The 14,803-nt window shown below is 40.5% G+C and overlaps 1 long non-coding RNA gene across 3 annotated transcripts in view; it reads left to right on the top strand.

The window, feature by feature from the left end:
* The window catches only part of LOC110475723 (uncharacterized), a 100,706-nt gene extending 92,769 nt beyond the window's left edge, over positions 1–7,937 (top strand). For all 3 annotated transcript variants that reach the window (XR_014952096.1, XR_014952095.1, XR_014952094.1), the window contains 2 exons: positions 2,894–3,102; positions 4,018–7,937. This is a non-coding gene — a long non-coding RNA (uncharacterized LOC110475723). The remainder of the gene's footprint in view (positions 1–2,893; positions 3,103–4,017) is intronic.
* Positions 7,938–14,803: the final 6,866 nt, after the last annotated feature.

Raw genomic sequence — 14,803 nt, 5'->3', positions numbered from 1 at the left:
TTCAGCTAATAAAATTACATAACCCTAAATGCACCTTTTAAAAATGTATCCTCCAGATTCAGATATCTCACCATTTATTTCAACACAGGAGGATTTTTTTTCTTAATGGAAGAACAGCTGATGTCTGAAGGTGATGGTCAGAATGTTCTGTTAAACACTGCGCTCACACAGAAGTGCTTGATGAATGATTACAAGAAATGAAAGTGCTTTCTAATAAGAAACAACTGGGCTAGAAAAAAAAAAACAAAAGAAAAAACATGTCAAAGGCAGATTAAACTGTGTGCTCCATTTCAAGGCTCCTGCTCTGGCACAGCCATGGCGCTTTTAAAAGAACAATGGGAGGTTTTCTCTGCCAACACCTTTCCATCTCAGTGAGGTCACTCACAGTCCAGACTGCAGGTTTTGCATGTAGCAGGGAATGTCACAGAGCTGCTCTGGAGGGGCAGAGCATCCAGGTGGAGCTTTGAGGTGCACTGATGAGGCCACACCTCAAATCCTGTGTCCAGTTCTAGTCCTGTCACTGCAAGATGGACATCAAGGGGCTGGAGGGTGTCCAGAGAAGGGAACGGAGCTGGGGAATGGGCTGAGGGATCTGGGGGGCCCAGCCTGGGGAAAAGGAGGCTCAGGGGGGACCTTGTGGTTCTCAACAGCTCCTGACAGGAGGGGGACAGCCGGGGGGATCGGGCTCTGCTCCCAGGGAACAGGGACAGGATGAGAGGAAACAGCCTCAAGCTGTGCCAGGGGAGGGTCAGGTTGGACACCAGGAGGAATTTCTTCACTAAAAGGGATGTCAGACACTGGAAGGGGATGTCCAGGGAGGTCCTGGAGGTCTCCAAGGGACTGCCAAGCATGGCACTCAGTGCTCTGGTTTGGTTGACAAGGTGGGGATTGGACACAGGTTGGGCTTGATGGTCGTGGAGGCCTCTTACAGCCGTAATAATTCTGTGATTTGATGATTCTGGAATGCTGCCATCTGTGAAGGTGTTAATGCAGAAGGTGGGACAGTTTCTTCCAGCAAAACCCATTCAGAAAGAAGTGCAGTCTCCTCACCTGGTCAATCCTGTTCAAAAGTCTTTACTGAAGAAGTGAATTGCAGCCTGGAAAAGAAGTAAGCTTTGCCTCTGCAAAAGAATTGCAGCTTCAAGGCAAGGCTGGTTGCATTTGTAATCAGCCAAGGTAGCATCTCCTACCTGAGGTGCCACCTTTGACACCCCTTTAAACATCCCCACTGATTCCCCTCCAGAAACTGCCTTGGAAGGACTCTCTCTGTTCAGGTGAGCTGCAGGAGGGGCCAGCTTTCACCTCCTGTCCAGCTTCATCTCACCAAAACCATTAGAGAGGGTGATGGAAAAAATAATTATTTTGCATTTCACGTAGTAAAAGTCTAGCTATGACTAATATGACAGCAAATTTTACAAACCTACCAAAACCACCATGATTGATTTCACAGAGGAGATTTCATAGAAAATTTCATATAGGGAATTCCTAGAAAGCTCAGCTATATAGATTTGTGGATCTTTTGTTTCTTAAAGGATGCAGTTGGAGAGTTGTGAATGTGCAGTGGGAGGGGTGACACATGAGGGAAAAGGATGGGGAACTATTAAAAGGAAACTCTTGAGCTGTGTCCATGCAAGGAAAGGAAATGATTGCCTTGAAAGAGAAGGACAGGAGGAGAATGATGGAAGAGAATGGATATTCTTGCTGCTCCCTGTACATGGATTTTGCTGAAGGAAAAAAAAGACCTCAAGGAATTTGGATTTGTAAGGCCTAGTGAAACACAGCTCTGACACCAAATATGTGGGGAAAGGGAGATTTGCAATGTGAAAGAGGAAGTCTTTAATTCTTGCCAAGGGGGAGTGGAACAAGAAATCTTGGGAGCTCCCAGTCCACAAGGATTAGTTTGTAACTCTTTTATGCTCTGTCAGTTTATCAGAACTGGAGTGTGTTTCCCAAGCAGAGAAAGGAGACAGAAAATTGATATTTATATGGAAACAGTGTTGTGAGAAATCAATTACTTTTATTTCATGACACAGCTACAAGCAAAACAATTTTTTGTGTGCAATTATTAAGTGTTATAGGGATGAAAAAGCTAATTAAGTTATACTTACTAAGAAAATGTAGCATCCTAGGTTTATTATGGATTTCCATAATCCATCTTTAGGTGATCAAATAAGAAGTCATTTAATTATTTTGAGAGGGTATTAAAGGGCAGCTTCTGGGAGCTATTCCCTGAAGTAATTTTGCAAATCATGATCTTTATTTTGTTTCTGCCATGAGTGTAAATGAAATCACCTTGATTTTTCAGTCAAATTCCCTAACATCTATTGTCTCGCCTTGCATGGACCTGCCTGAACTGACATCCATATAGTAATATTAGGAATATAAATCACTCATTTACCTTCAGGACAGGATGATGGGCAGCCTGTGCTGCCTGCAGGACGCGAAGGACTTGAGCCAGCCTGAAAGCAGTGAGGCAGGGCAAGGCTTTTGGTTCATGTCTCACTCACAGGAGCGAGGGAGGTCGGATTCTCCCCCTTTCCAGCCTGCCAAGCAGCCAAAAACTGGATCCCCATGGGAGGGCTGGGTTGAGACATCATGCTGTTAACAGAGGCTTCAAGGCAGCCCATCTGCTGCCACTGTCACGCTGCTGCTGTGACACAGCAGAGCTGCCAGGGAGGACACCTCACTCCTGGGCTCTTGATGGAGTCCTTGGGAATTAGAACTGTGGTCCATTCCGAGGACTGTGGGAATGGGAAACCTGATGGGTTTGGGGGCAGGGAGAATGTGAAGCTGCTTGGATTTTCTGGGAAAGTGTGCATGAAATCAATGGGCTGTTGTTGAGGGGGGGAAAGGAGGAAGAATTTGTAATTCGTGTATTTGTTCTCTGATACAGAAATATAATACTGGAGGATTTGCTTTGGAGAGGGGAAAAAAATACTATTTGAGAAGAAGGTTACTTGCCTGACCAGAAAAATGATTGAGGGAACCCTATTTTAAAAGAGCTGGATGCCTAAGCCTGAATAATAAACTAGGAACTGCTGTTGAAATAACGCAAGGAATTTCTGAAGGAAAGACAACAGGGGACCTTGGCAAAACAAGAAGGTAGGAAAAATTATTAATTTAATGATCGAGTTCAAAACAGATCAGAGATACTTCTTCTCATTTATTTCTCTTCTCTCTCTTTTAAAAAATCCTTTTTCCTCAGGAATAAATGTTTAAGTGCAAATACATTTAATTATGACTCTGTCGGTTCCTTGGTTTGGAAGGATGGAGATGAGGACTGGGTTTTGTTTATTTTGAAAAATAAAATACATTGGATCTGAAAACTGACAAACAGGTTATAGCTTCACTTTTCAGATGCATGAACACAGAAAATATCCAGGTTGAAATCTCATAAATTTTCACAGTGTTTTCCACAGCTTGCTTTTGATGCCTGAGTGTCCTCAATAGCTCTAACTGAAGAGGGGGGAAATGACAAAAATGTTCAAGTTATTTAAAATCTAAGACATAAAATCAGTCTTTGACCAGCTCAAATTCTATCCTGTCCATTCTTTTGCAGTATCATCACTGATATCTAAATGATAGTGATGTCTTTGTTGATATAATAAATGATATAATGTCTTTGCAGTTTCTGCAGAGTGAATTAGGAGGGGATTTCAGTAATGCCAGCTGCAATTAAGCATGAAATTTTGGTTTTCCTTTTACCCCTTTTGTCAGTGTTCATAAAAGTTTTACCCGAACTCTTTCTGGCTAATGGAAAACTTTTCCTTGGTTTCCTCTTACACCCAGACCCTCTATAAGTTTATTTTATAGCAAGAATTGTAATTTCTTTTTTGTTGCCATTTATTTCTAGAAAGCCTCAACAAATTAGATTTTATGTAGGAAGTGTGATAGTGCTTAGAGAACAGAGACTCCTTGGCTTGGTTTTATGTGGGGATAAGATTGATGTTAACAAAATGTTTGATGTCTGCTGTTGTCCTTTGTCTTCATAACCTCAAAATCCTTTTCCAATTTCAGCTACATCTGACAGATGATATCAGTTTTCAGAGGAACTAAACTGCAAATTTCAGTCAATTGGTGCCTGGGACAGAAGAAGATCCAAACAAGTCTTTCCTGAGGGAAAAGCTGGAGCAGAAACTCAAATATATGATCAGAAACTGAAGCAGCAAGGCAATGGAAGTGCTGTAGTCTTGAAGCAAGGCTTGGCCAGAAATTGGTATTCAGAGAGCTCAGCCACAAAACCTGGAACACCAGGGTGTCAGGCTCCAGGTGTTGTGCTGATCAAGGGATGATTCACATTATGAGGAAAGAGGAATACTTGTGAATAATTTCTTCATAGATACAGACTTTTTCACATTTCCTTATTTGAAGAGAATGACAAGTTTAAGTCTGAAAAATTTAAAATAATGTGAAGAAAATGCAGTTGTTTTCCTGAATTTTCTAGACAACACTGGAAATCTCACACATCACTTTTTTTGTCTGAAGTCCTTCTATTCATTAATTTGCCTAATGATACGATACTTTTCTCTTTTTATTTATGAATGTTAAGTAAGAACTCATTAATTTTTCTTTTTTAATTGCATCAAAACACAGGTATTTCCAGAATGAAGTAATTTGTACCAGAGATCACCTTATGGTCACCACTTATAACAAAAGGTTAGAGATTGCAAATGGTAACTGTGGAGTGATGAAAAATATTAGTTTAATGTTAAATTTTTTTTCTGGCTTTCCATATTTGCGAGCATATGGAAAATTCCTGTTTTGCGTAGGAACCTCTCGTCGTTTCAACTTTCAAATTAAAAAAAAAAAAAAAACCAGAAAAATTTCTAAGAGCCAAGAAGACAAATACAAGGTGTGGAACAACCGAGTAGGCAGCAAATATACAAAAGGGGATTTGTGAGTCAGCAGATCCACTCTGATGAAAAAAGGAATCCACTAAATGAGGGGTGCTGCAGAAGGTATGGGAAGTAATAGCTCTTTCCCATATGGATAAAGCCCCATCTGGGATCCTGTGTCCAGCTAAGTGCAGGTAACATCTGGAGAAATGCCCCTTGCCAACTGGCAAAACCCCAGAGATGAACACCAAGAATTATTAGAGGTCCCGAAAACGCAGCTAGTGAGACAAGAGCCAAGGAGCTGGGTTTGTTTAGTCTAGGGAAGGGAAGAATGTGCAGAGACATGATAACAGCCACCAGGAACAGAACAAGGCATGGTGGTTTTGAATTGCCTCAACAGAAAGAGGGTGGGAATTAGAGAAAAAAAAAACCAAAAAAACCAGCTTTTTAATGGCAAGTTAGCAAAGGACTGGATTAGCTTGCTCTGGGAATTTGTGGAGGCTTAAAGAAAGATTTAGACAAACATTTGCCAGGTGAATTATGAGACTGAAGTTTGCTTATATGTAACCCTACCCAGGGTAGAAAAATGGACTGGGTGACTTTTTAAAGTCTGTGGCAGCCTATTTTTTAGTGGATTTTTTTACCATTGCTTAAAAACATGATTTTGAATATTTAAAAAAAAATGAAAGTGAATGAGGCCTAACCTCTGTTTCTCACACACAGTTTTACTCCTTATATACACATCAATGCATTCCTTATCTTGACTGATTATTATCCTGACTGTTCATTATTCTGAGAATTTTATGTTTAGAAACAAGTGACTTTAAAGCCTAAATTAGATTTAAGGTTTTCCCTTCATAGCAACTGTAAAATGTGCAAGATATATTTGGAATACTTATTCATTAGTATTATAAAAATTGAATTATTCTATTAATACCTGTCTTAATAAGCTTTAAAGTAACTTTATAAGTCTGACATTTTTATTCAAGATAGATTCTTCTGGGGTATAAATTTGGTTACATGGCATATTCTGGTATCTTAAATGTGACAGCAGCCACCAACAGAGGTGGGAAAGATTTGCAAAGTCCTCTCAGGAGGACCATACAGAATAATCTGCTTCAAAAACTACATTTCGCCTTCCTTTGTAAACCATCAGAAATGGAAATTAAAATTGAAGTATACAATTGAAATTGAAATAAAGAGTACAATTGAAATTGAAATGAAACTTGAAGAATACAACGTAGCAGTAGGCAGAAACAGAAGCAAATGCTATATAGGGAAATATAATACCAGCTTATTCTGGAAAAGAGAAACAAGCTACTGAAAAACCCCCATAAAATTTGGTCTATCAAAGCATAAAATATAAAGTTAATACAGGTTTTAACATGGCTTATATTATTCCATTTGAATTGAGATTAAAAAGAGTAGTTCAATATTTTGGAGGAGTATATGGGTGATAAGATTTTAATAAGCTATAAAACCTGTATCTGTATCTAGTCAGTGTGCTTCAGTATGTAATAGTACAAAAAAAAGTCCTTTTTCAAGGTGTACATTCTAAAGGTTTGCTTTCCTACAAAAACATCTCTGTCAGTTCAGAAACAGAATTATTATTTAGTGAAAAATGCTAAGATAGTTGTTCCTATCTTTTATCTGCTGTTGAAAAGTTCATCCAGGTGCAAAAGATTTTTAATTTTTTTTTTGTCTAACTACAGATGCATTGAATAAAGTTTGTCTTATTTTTCACGCAGAAATACAGAGATCATGGATTCCGTGGTCCTGGTGTGAGAAACTGCTACTTGTTGTCATGGAGGTTTTTTGGTTGGTTTGGAAAGTGTCACTAAACAGACAGTGCTTGCTTTGATGGTCATTGATTCTGATGGTATAAAAATAATTTAGAGCCCATTAATGAGAACAATATGCTGATTTTGTCCAGCCCACAGTTGGATAAAAACATGGTGTGCTGGGGCTCACAGGCTGGGCACAGAGGGTGACAGTGACTGTAGTGACATCACACCAGGGACCTGTTGCTGGTGGGGTTCTGGAGGCTCCATAAAAGCCCAGTTCTCTTCAAATGCTTCATAAAGGCCTTGAATGCAGGACAGGAAGGGATACTGAGCAGATGATAAAAAAACTTGCAGATGATAAAACACTGGGAGAAGCTGTTGACTCCCTCAAGGGCGAAGAGACCCTTCAGAGAGTTCTGGATAAATGACAAGGCTGGGCAGTCACCAACTGGGTGAAGTTAACAAAGGCAAGGCCTGGATTCTGCCCTGGGATGGGCACCCCTGGGTGCACACACAGACTGGGAATGAGAGGTGCAGAGCAGCTCCAGGAAGGGACCTGGGGGCTCCAGGCTGGACAGGGCCAGCAGTGCCCTGGAGCCAGCAGGGACAGCCCTGTCCTGGGCCACCGGGCCCAGCATGGCCAGCCAGGGAGGGAGGGATTGTCCCGCTCTGCTCTGGGGCGGCCTCACCTTGAATATTGTGTTTTGGGTGCCACAATATAAGATCTAAAGCTCTTAGAGAGTGTCCAAAGTAGGGTTTTGGAGATGGTGAAGGGCCTGGAGGGGAAGCCGCACGAGGGGCAGCCGAGGGCACTTGGTGTGTTCAGCTGGAGAAGACTCAGGGCAGAGGTCACTGTGCTCTTCAACACCCTCATGAGGAAGAGGAGGGGCAGCTCTGATCTCTGTGACCAGGGACAGCACCCCAGGAATGGCTGGAGCTGTGTCAGGGAAGGGTTAGGATGGAGTTTAGGACATTTTCTTCCTCCTGGGCACTGCCCAGGCTCCCCAGGGAATGGTCACAGCCCCAAGGCTGCCAGAGCTCCGGGAGTGTTTGGACAATGCTCTCAGGCACACGGGGTGGGATTGCTGGAGTGTCTGTGCAGGGCCAGGAGTTGGGCTGGATGATCCTTGTGGGTCCCTTCCAACTCAGCACAGTCTATAATTCTACCATTTTGTAGCCCAGAGGCCACAGCAGTCATCCAGGTGTACACCATCCTTGGTGTACTTCAGTGTCTCAGCTGTGCTGTCTGTCCCTCAAATATGTAAATGTGTATCACAGAGGGATTGATTCTGCTTTTTTTTTTTTTTTTTTCCCTTGTAAACCAACAGGACAAAACAAAAGTTGAAGTCCCCAGGATGTTAATAAAAATGAAAATTCTTGTCTTCCAGTCAGCACTAGCTGCTGCCTGGTACTGCTTTTGGAGAAGATGTTCATACAGCTTCAGGACATTAACAGCAGGGAATAACTTCACGTTGGAAAGATATTAATCACATGGCATCTGTGCATGTGTGGATGTAATTTGAAGTCTTCTGTGATGTACAGCTCACCAGAAGCCATTTTCCACACTGGCAATGATGACAACCCAAAGTATTGGCTTATGCTGGCCAGTCTTGGTGTTGTCATGTTGTCCTGGGGGTTTGGTCAAGTGTGAAAAGAAATTTCATTGCCACTGCTTGAAGGAAAAAAAAAATAAGCTACCATATTGCTATGATTCTCCAGCTGGCTATCAGTTTACTACATGAAACTGCAAATTGACATCTAAGTTGTGATTTATTTTTATAAATTAAGAGCAGACCTATTATGCCAGCCCTAAAACACTCTGGGTGTTTGCAACGGCCAATTACTGTGGAAACTGCTGAAACAAATAAATGTTTGGATAAGGATCTGGAACAAATGCCTCCATTTTTTAAAGAATTCTTGCAAAATATCACTAGACCAAGAAATCACAACTGCTTCATCTGTTTGTTGCTACATCTATATCCTTCTCTGGAATTCTTTGCTGCAGATCTACAAAGGAATAAATGAAAAACTGCTGTTCTCCCACTTAACCTATAGCAAGCAGCCTTAAAAAACAACTCATCTGTAACATTCCAGCCATATTTAGCTGTTTTTATCAGAGTTCTGCAGTAGGAAATGATCTGTGGGGGTTTTGAAAGACTGAAATATGAGGATATTCAAGTCCTGCTTTGAATCCAGTATAATCCTGCTCATGAACTTGTCCCATTGAAATCAGGTTCATAAAAGCATACCTGTACACACCCTTCCTAAAGTCAATTCTAAATGCCTCTGGTACTGTAATCCTGCTTGATGGGGCAGATCCTGCTTTTCCAGGGCAAAACAAAACATGGCAAGAGCCCAGTGTCTTGCCAATCTGTGTGATTCCCTTTCCAAGCAGTGGGAATGGAACAAAATGTAAGAAAAGAGAAGAAAATGCACAGGTGGCAAAATAATCAACCAGTGCATTTTAATATTTAAATATTAATATAGAAATACACACAGATTTAATCTTACACAAAATGAAAGGGAGACTGAGGTATTAGACTTAAGTATTTGCTCTTTCAGAAGTTTTTAAAGTGATATTTGATTTATGTAGATTCAAGCAATGGAAGAGAGATGCTATTTTGTTTATTAACACATGACATCAAAGTCTGTTGTGGAAGATAGATAAATATGATTATCCATAAATAATACAGCCAGGATGAGAACAGCTCTCCCAGGTAGCTGGACAATGCCATTTCCTATGGATGGGTCCTGGGGTCAAGTGGACTGTTCCATCCTACCCCCCCCCCCTCCCCACCCCCAAAAGATGTATGATTCACCCCACACCTGTACCCTCTCTCAAACATCAAGTGCCTGTAGCCCCATTGGCCCGAGCCTTGACCCAGCCCACCTTGAAGCTCCTTGAAAAGGGGGCTTCGAGGGCCACTGGGTCTCTTGGAGCTTTCCCCTTCTCTGTTGGAGCTTCCCCTTTCCTAGAGCATCCTTTGTCTCTCCCCTCCCTCACTCCCTCAAGCCTGGCCATGTGCTGCACCAGGGAGCACGAGGCAGGACCCTTCTGCACCCCCAATAAACCTCTTTCCCCAAGAGCAACCTTCAGAGATCTCTTACCTCGATTCATCCACACCGTGCCGGCGCCTGAGATCTTCTACAAAAGTCCACATACAACATATGTGAGTTACTGATTTTCTTTTCTTTGTTAAATATATTTATTAACTCTGTCTAGGTTTGCTTTAATAGTGTTACACACATACACAAATAGATTTTATCCTATTTACAGATGCACCTTTTGTGGTTTTATTGCTGTAATAACAGGCTTCCCAAGCAATGAGGCAATGAGGTTCCCAATCAATGTTCTATGTTTGTGTTTCTTATTTCTATTTATCACACTATCTATGTTCATGTTTCTTGTTTACAGTTGCAAGGGAAAATAGCTCCTTGGTTCTGTTCACCCAAAAAAGCACTGAAATTAGATTTATACTCCTTCTTTTAATGTCCCCCAGCTCTACCCTGAGTCTTCTCCAGCTGAACACACCAAATGCCTCTGATTAGGGCTGATTAGGGAGCAGCATACTGGTAATTAACTTGTTTCTGTTTTTTAAAGATACACTTCTCATAAGATGCATAAAAACTTATGTTTTTTCAATGAAGGTATTTTATCATTTGAAATATGAATATTTATGAACACATGTCATTTTATTAAAAATCCAAAACAGTAGAAAGTCATCAATGTCCATATTATATAAAGTATAGAAACAGAGATATAAATCAAATAGGATATAAATCATCACAAATTAAAACTGAAGTACATCTAACAAGGCAAATCATGTTAATTAACAGTTATAATAGCCAAACACCTTTCCTCTTGTTTGTTTTACTGATTTATGCAGTAGCTTTTTTTGCTGGAGGCTCATGATGTGGAAGAACAGCACAGTCCTGCAGTCCTTCACACAGAAATGGTTCCAAAGGACATTCCATAACTGGGGACTGTAAAAATAAAGATAGAATTCAAATTTAAAAGTATTAGCAAAAATATTATCATGACAAAATCCAAACAAATAAATGTGCCATATTTTGGCAGAGTGTACAAAACACTGAAGAGAACAAATAGAGATATGAGGGAGCATTTTTTAGGTACTCTGGGTAGGAGACTCTTTATGACTTTTAAGTCTTCTGGAACCAAGCTAAATTAAATATCATTTATAAATATAATGCATAAATATATTGAATAAACATAATTCACAAATATAAATTAAGTTCTTCTCTTCAGTCATTTTACATATGGATATCTTTAGGCACCACAAGGATATAGATGTGCTTCAGCCCATGTCACACAGTAGGTGAGCAGTAACACCAGGAACTAACCCCACATTTGCTGGTATGACCACACAGAATTAAGCCCAGGGCGGATGGCTGAAATATCAGGCACCAAAGAATGAAATAAGAAGATCAAATGTATTTTTCCAAGTGCTTTGCAAAATAAAATGGTGGTTTTTTCCTCCCAGCACTTTAATCCCTTAAGCACCCTTTTGTTTTCAATGCTTGGTGATATTGGGTTTCAGTTTGTGGTTTTGCTATTCTTCTTTTAAATGAAGCAAAGAAACACACACTAAATAAAATGAGGGGTGCAGTTGACCTCTAACATTTCATGAGAGGGCTTGTTAGGTTTACCACATTTAAATGAAAATCAACTTTGGCTGGAGCAGTGGAATAAAAGGCCTGAAGGAGCAAGGCAGTTGGATGATAGTTTTCCTAACAGCAAACACTTCCCAAATAGGCTGAGATTAGGGGACCAAATATTCAAGCAGACATTTGGCAGAGATCTAAATTCACTGGAAACTGTGTGTTTTACAGCCTGAAATGTCCTGGGCTCGTTTTACTCTTCTCCTTCTCTGTTTCCTGATGCACATCTTGATTTATGTGACAACACATCCACCTATCTACTACCAACAAACCTGCATGGTTAATTATTCTACTTTTAAATTCATGTATATACCAGCTTTGAAGATTGAAGCCCAAGCTAAAAAATAATGGGAATTGAAAAATGGAACACTTTGGAATGTGTAGACTTTGCTTCCATTCCTACGTCCTTCTTGTGGGTCTTGACCTAATGTGGCTTTAAAAAGTCTCTTTCATAAAGGCATTTGCAATGATTTTGAAAATTAAGGTGGCTCCCAGTCTGCCTGATATATCTGTAATATATCCCAGGTTTGCACTTTTGAAACCTTTGAAATGAAGCAAAAAAATCCTCCAAATGTTTTTGTGCAAGAGCATAATTGCACTGTGTATATGCATTTAAAATATAAATGTGCAATATATGTGTGACCAGACCTCCTGGGCCACAAAGAAAAACTCTGCTCAGAATTAGATTTTCATCATTTGGACTTTCTTCTCTAACACTCCTATTGCTGCTTTTATTTCACACTAGCTTTTCCACATCCCAGGCTTTACTTGCCCGTGGCAAGAAAGGGTTTAGGCACCACCTATTGAATTTCAAATTAACTCACACTATCATTTTCATCAGAATTACACTTGGAATGTTTTTTACCCATTAGTTTTAAATAGTACTTTTGTGGGAATTGTGCAGCTGGGGGAATATATCTGTGTCCAGCTATGATTTCCACTTGGGGTAGGGAAGATTGTTTAGATGTTGATATTACTGAGAATTAAATTATTTATTGAGGAGGTCTCAGAGTCCTGTGTCCATTCTTGCCCCTTTCTCCAGAGAAGGAACTAGGGAAAAAAAACTATTGCAGTGTGTGGAGAAAAATGACATCACAGCAGACATTAAATATGTCATATGTCCTTCAGCTGTAAGTATTGAGTTGTTAGGAAATGCTGGAGAGTGAACAGAAAAAGGAAATTTGTCTTTTTCTTGAAGATACTGAGCAAAATCCACAGGTGATGGAATTATCAGAATTATGAAGGAGAGTAGAAATGCTCTTCAAGTTTTAATCTGTTTTTCTATGCCCTATTCCTAAAACTCTCCTAGGGATTCTAGGAATGGTCTGGTACATTTGTGTGAAGGTAAGTGGGTATCATCTTCCATTTGCCTCATCCCTGGAAGTGTTCCAGGCCAGGCTGGACAGGGCTTGGAGCACCCTGGGATAGTGGAAATTGTCCCTGCCCATGGCAGGGGATTGGATCTAGGTTATCTTTAGGCCCTTTCCAAATTAGGTCATTCTATGATTGCGTATTTTAGTAAATCTTTATTATTTCACTTGGCACACAATCCTTAAACATGGTAACTAGAAAAAAAACCCAGTCAATTTGTGTGGTTTTCTCCTGTTTGAGGGAATTATCTGAGCAACCAATCCAGCAAGCCTAGGTCAGAAAGTCTTCCTGGAGGGAAATAGGGTGTGGATGTCCCAAACACAGAAGTGGCATCAGAGACAGGAACTGCATTGCTAAATTGGATAAGATGATATTAAGAGTGACTGGCACTTGGCAAGCTTTGCCTATTTCAGATGGATCCTGGAGATCCATTTCCTGAACCCTTCCAAAAAAAAGGGAACAAACCAACTGGGTGCTGGCAGTCCCATATTACAGGGTCACCTCCAAGCTCCAGGGAATTTAGGGATTTGTCAGTAAACCACCCATCACAACTTCACAGCCTCACAGAATGGCTGCTACAACTTCTACCCACAGTTTTTGCACCTTTCAGCCAGATTCTTTTTGTCTTCACATACACAACAGGGAAGGGAAGCTGTGGCAGAACCTTTATCCCACACGAGCTTTTCCTGGGATCCTATCTCAGTGCCAGTGGTTGGAGAAGTGGTAAAGTTTGCCAAGTTTCTTTCTAACTCCCAGATATCAAATCAAGTGAGGTTGCTGATGAATGACTTGCAAAATCCTAATCTGGCCTCTGACAGTAACACCCTGTGTGGCTTTCAGCAAGTCTTAACACCCTTTTTCTTCTGCCTTCCCATGGCTAAAATGTTTATTTGTCTGTCACAGCAGGTTTTTAGGGAGAATCCATAATTCGGTACATCACAGAAAATAGTGCTTTTCTGCAGTGAGTTAAATAAATCAGGCCATCAGCAGTGAGATAAGGTCTCCCCTGAGAAGAGACTTGATGTCTAGGATCACTTTAGGGTTTATAACACATCAAAGTCTACATAAATAAATCAATTCTGTGCAGACAAGAGGAAAAATTGTCCAAAAAAATCACAGTTCAAGAAACTGTTGCTGAGCACAGGTTAATCACTTAAGAGCAACATCTCCACTTGGAAAAAATAAGGTAATAATTTGGGTTATCATCTGGTCTGTAAAACCTAACTTACAGCTGGCACAAGTGAGAAGTGAGAGGCTTTCAGTTAAGTGAATGAAGGAACATCCATCACTATTCCTCCCAGAGCAGTCTGCTCCCTTAAAACCAGCACAGGCAAACTCCCCAAAATGTGCCACTTGTTCCTTAATTCCTGCAATAACAGAATTTGGGAGAGGAAACTGCACCTGAGAATAGGGTGTGTATTTACACACAAGAAATGTTAAATTATGACACCTGTCCCACAGGTTTTCTGACCTAGGAAAGATCCTCCCAGTCTAGTGGAAGGTGTCCCTGCAGAGAGGCTGAAAAGAGATGATCCCTGTGGCCCCTCCCAACTCATATGGTTCTATGATATGAATACCCAGGCTCATAATTTATATTTATATGGCCAGACACTGAGATCTTTTTGTCTCTGTGCTGTCATTACAGCTTCAGGAGCAACTGTATAATATGAAGAATATTCAGAGCAAAACTGACACCAGGCTTGGAGGACTCCTTTAAGGATTACAGAGAGTTGAAAGGGTGATATTAATGTGACAAGGGCATCTCACAAAGAAAGGAAATTATTCCTTGTTTCCCAGAATAGCCTAGAAATACATTTCTCCTCTTAGATGAAAAAGGCCAAGCTCTGCATTAGTAAAATGGCTACTATAAAAGGAATAAGAGAGTAAAGGAATTGATTCCTTTACTCTGCAGCAATTCAAAACCAGATATATGAAAATATTAACATGATTAAATGACAAGATATTGAGTAGTCGTGCAACATGGCAGAGTTCAGATTGTTTTATTGAAGAGGGGTTCTGGGCTTTTAGGACAACTTCTGGCAGCTTTTTCCAATTGTGATGCCCCAATGTGCAGTCCTTCAGGCGGACGTGGATCAATTTTATGTCCACGTTTCTGTAGGAACAATTCAGCAC

The sequence above is a fragment of the Lonchura striata genome, chromosome 1A (genome assembly GCF_050655825.1).
Source record: "Lonchura striata isolate lonStrDom1 chromosome 1A, ASM5065582v1, whole genome shotgun sequence".
Lineage (NCBI taxonomy): Eukaryota > Metazoa > Chordata > Aves > Passeriformes > Estrildidae > Lonchura > Lonchura striata.
The sequence above is the reverse complement of the archived record's forward strand: the minus strand, read 5'-3'. Positions and strand labels throughout refer to the sequence as shown.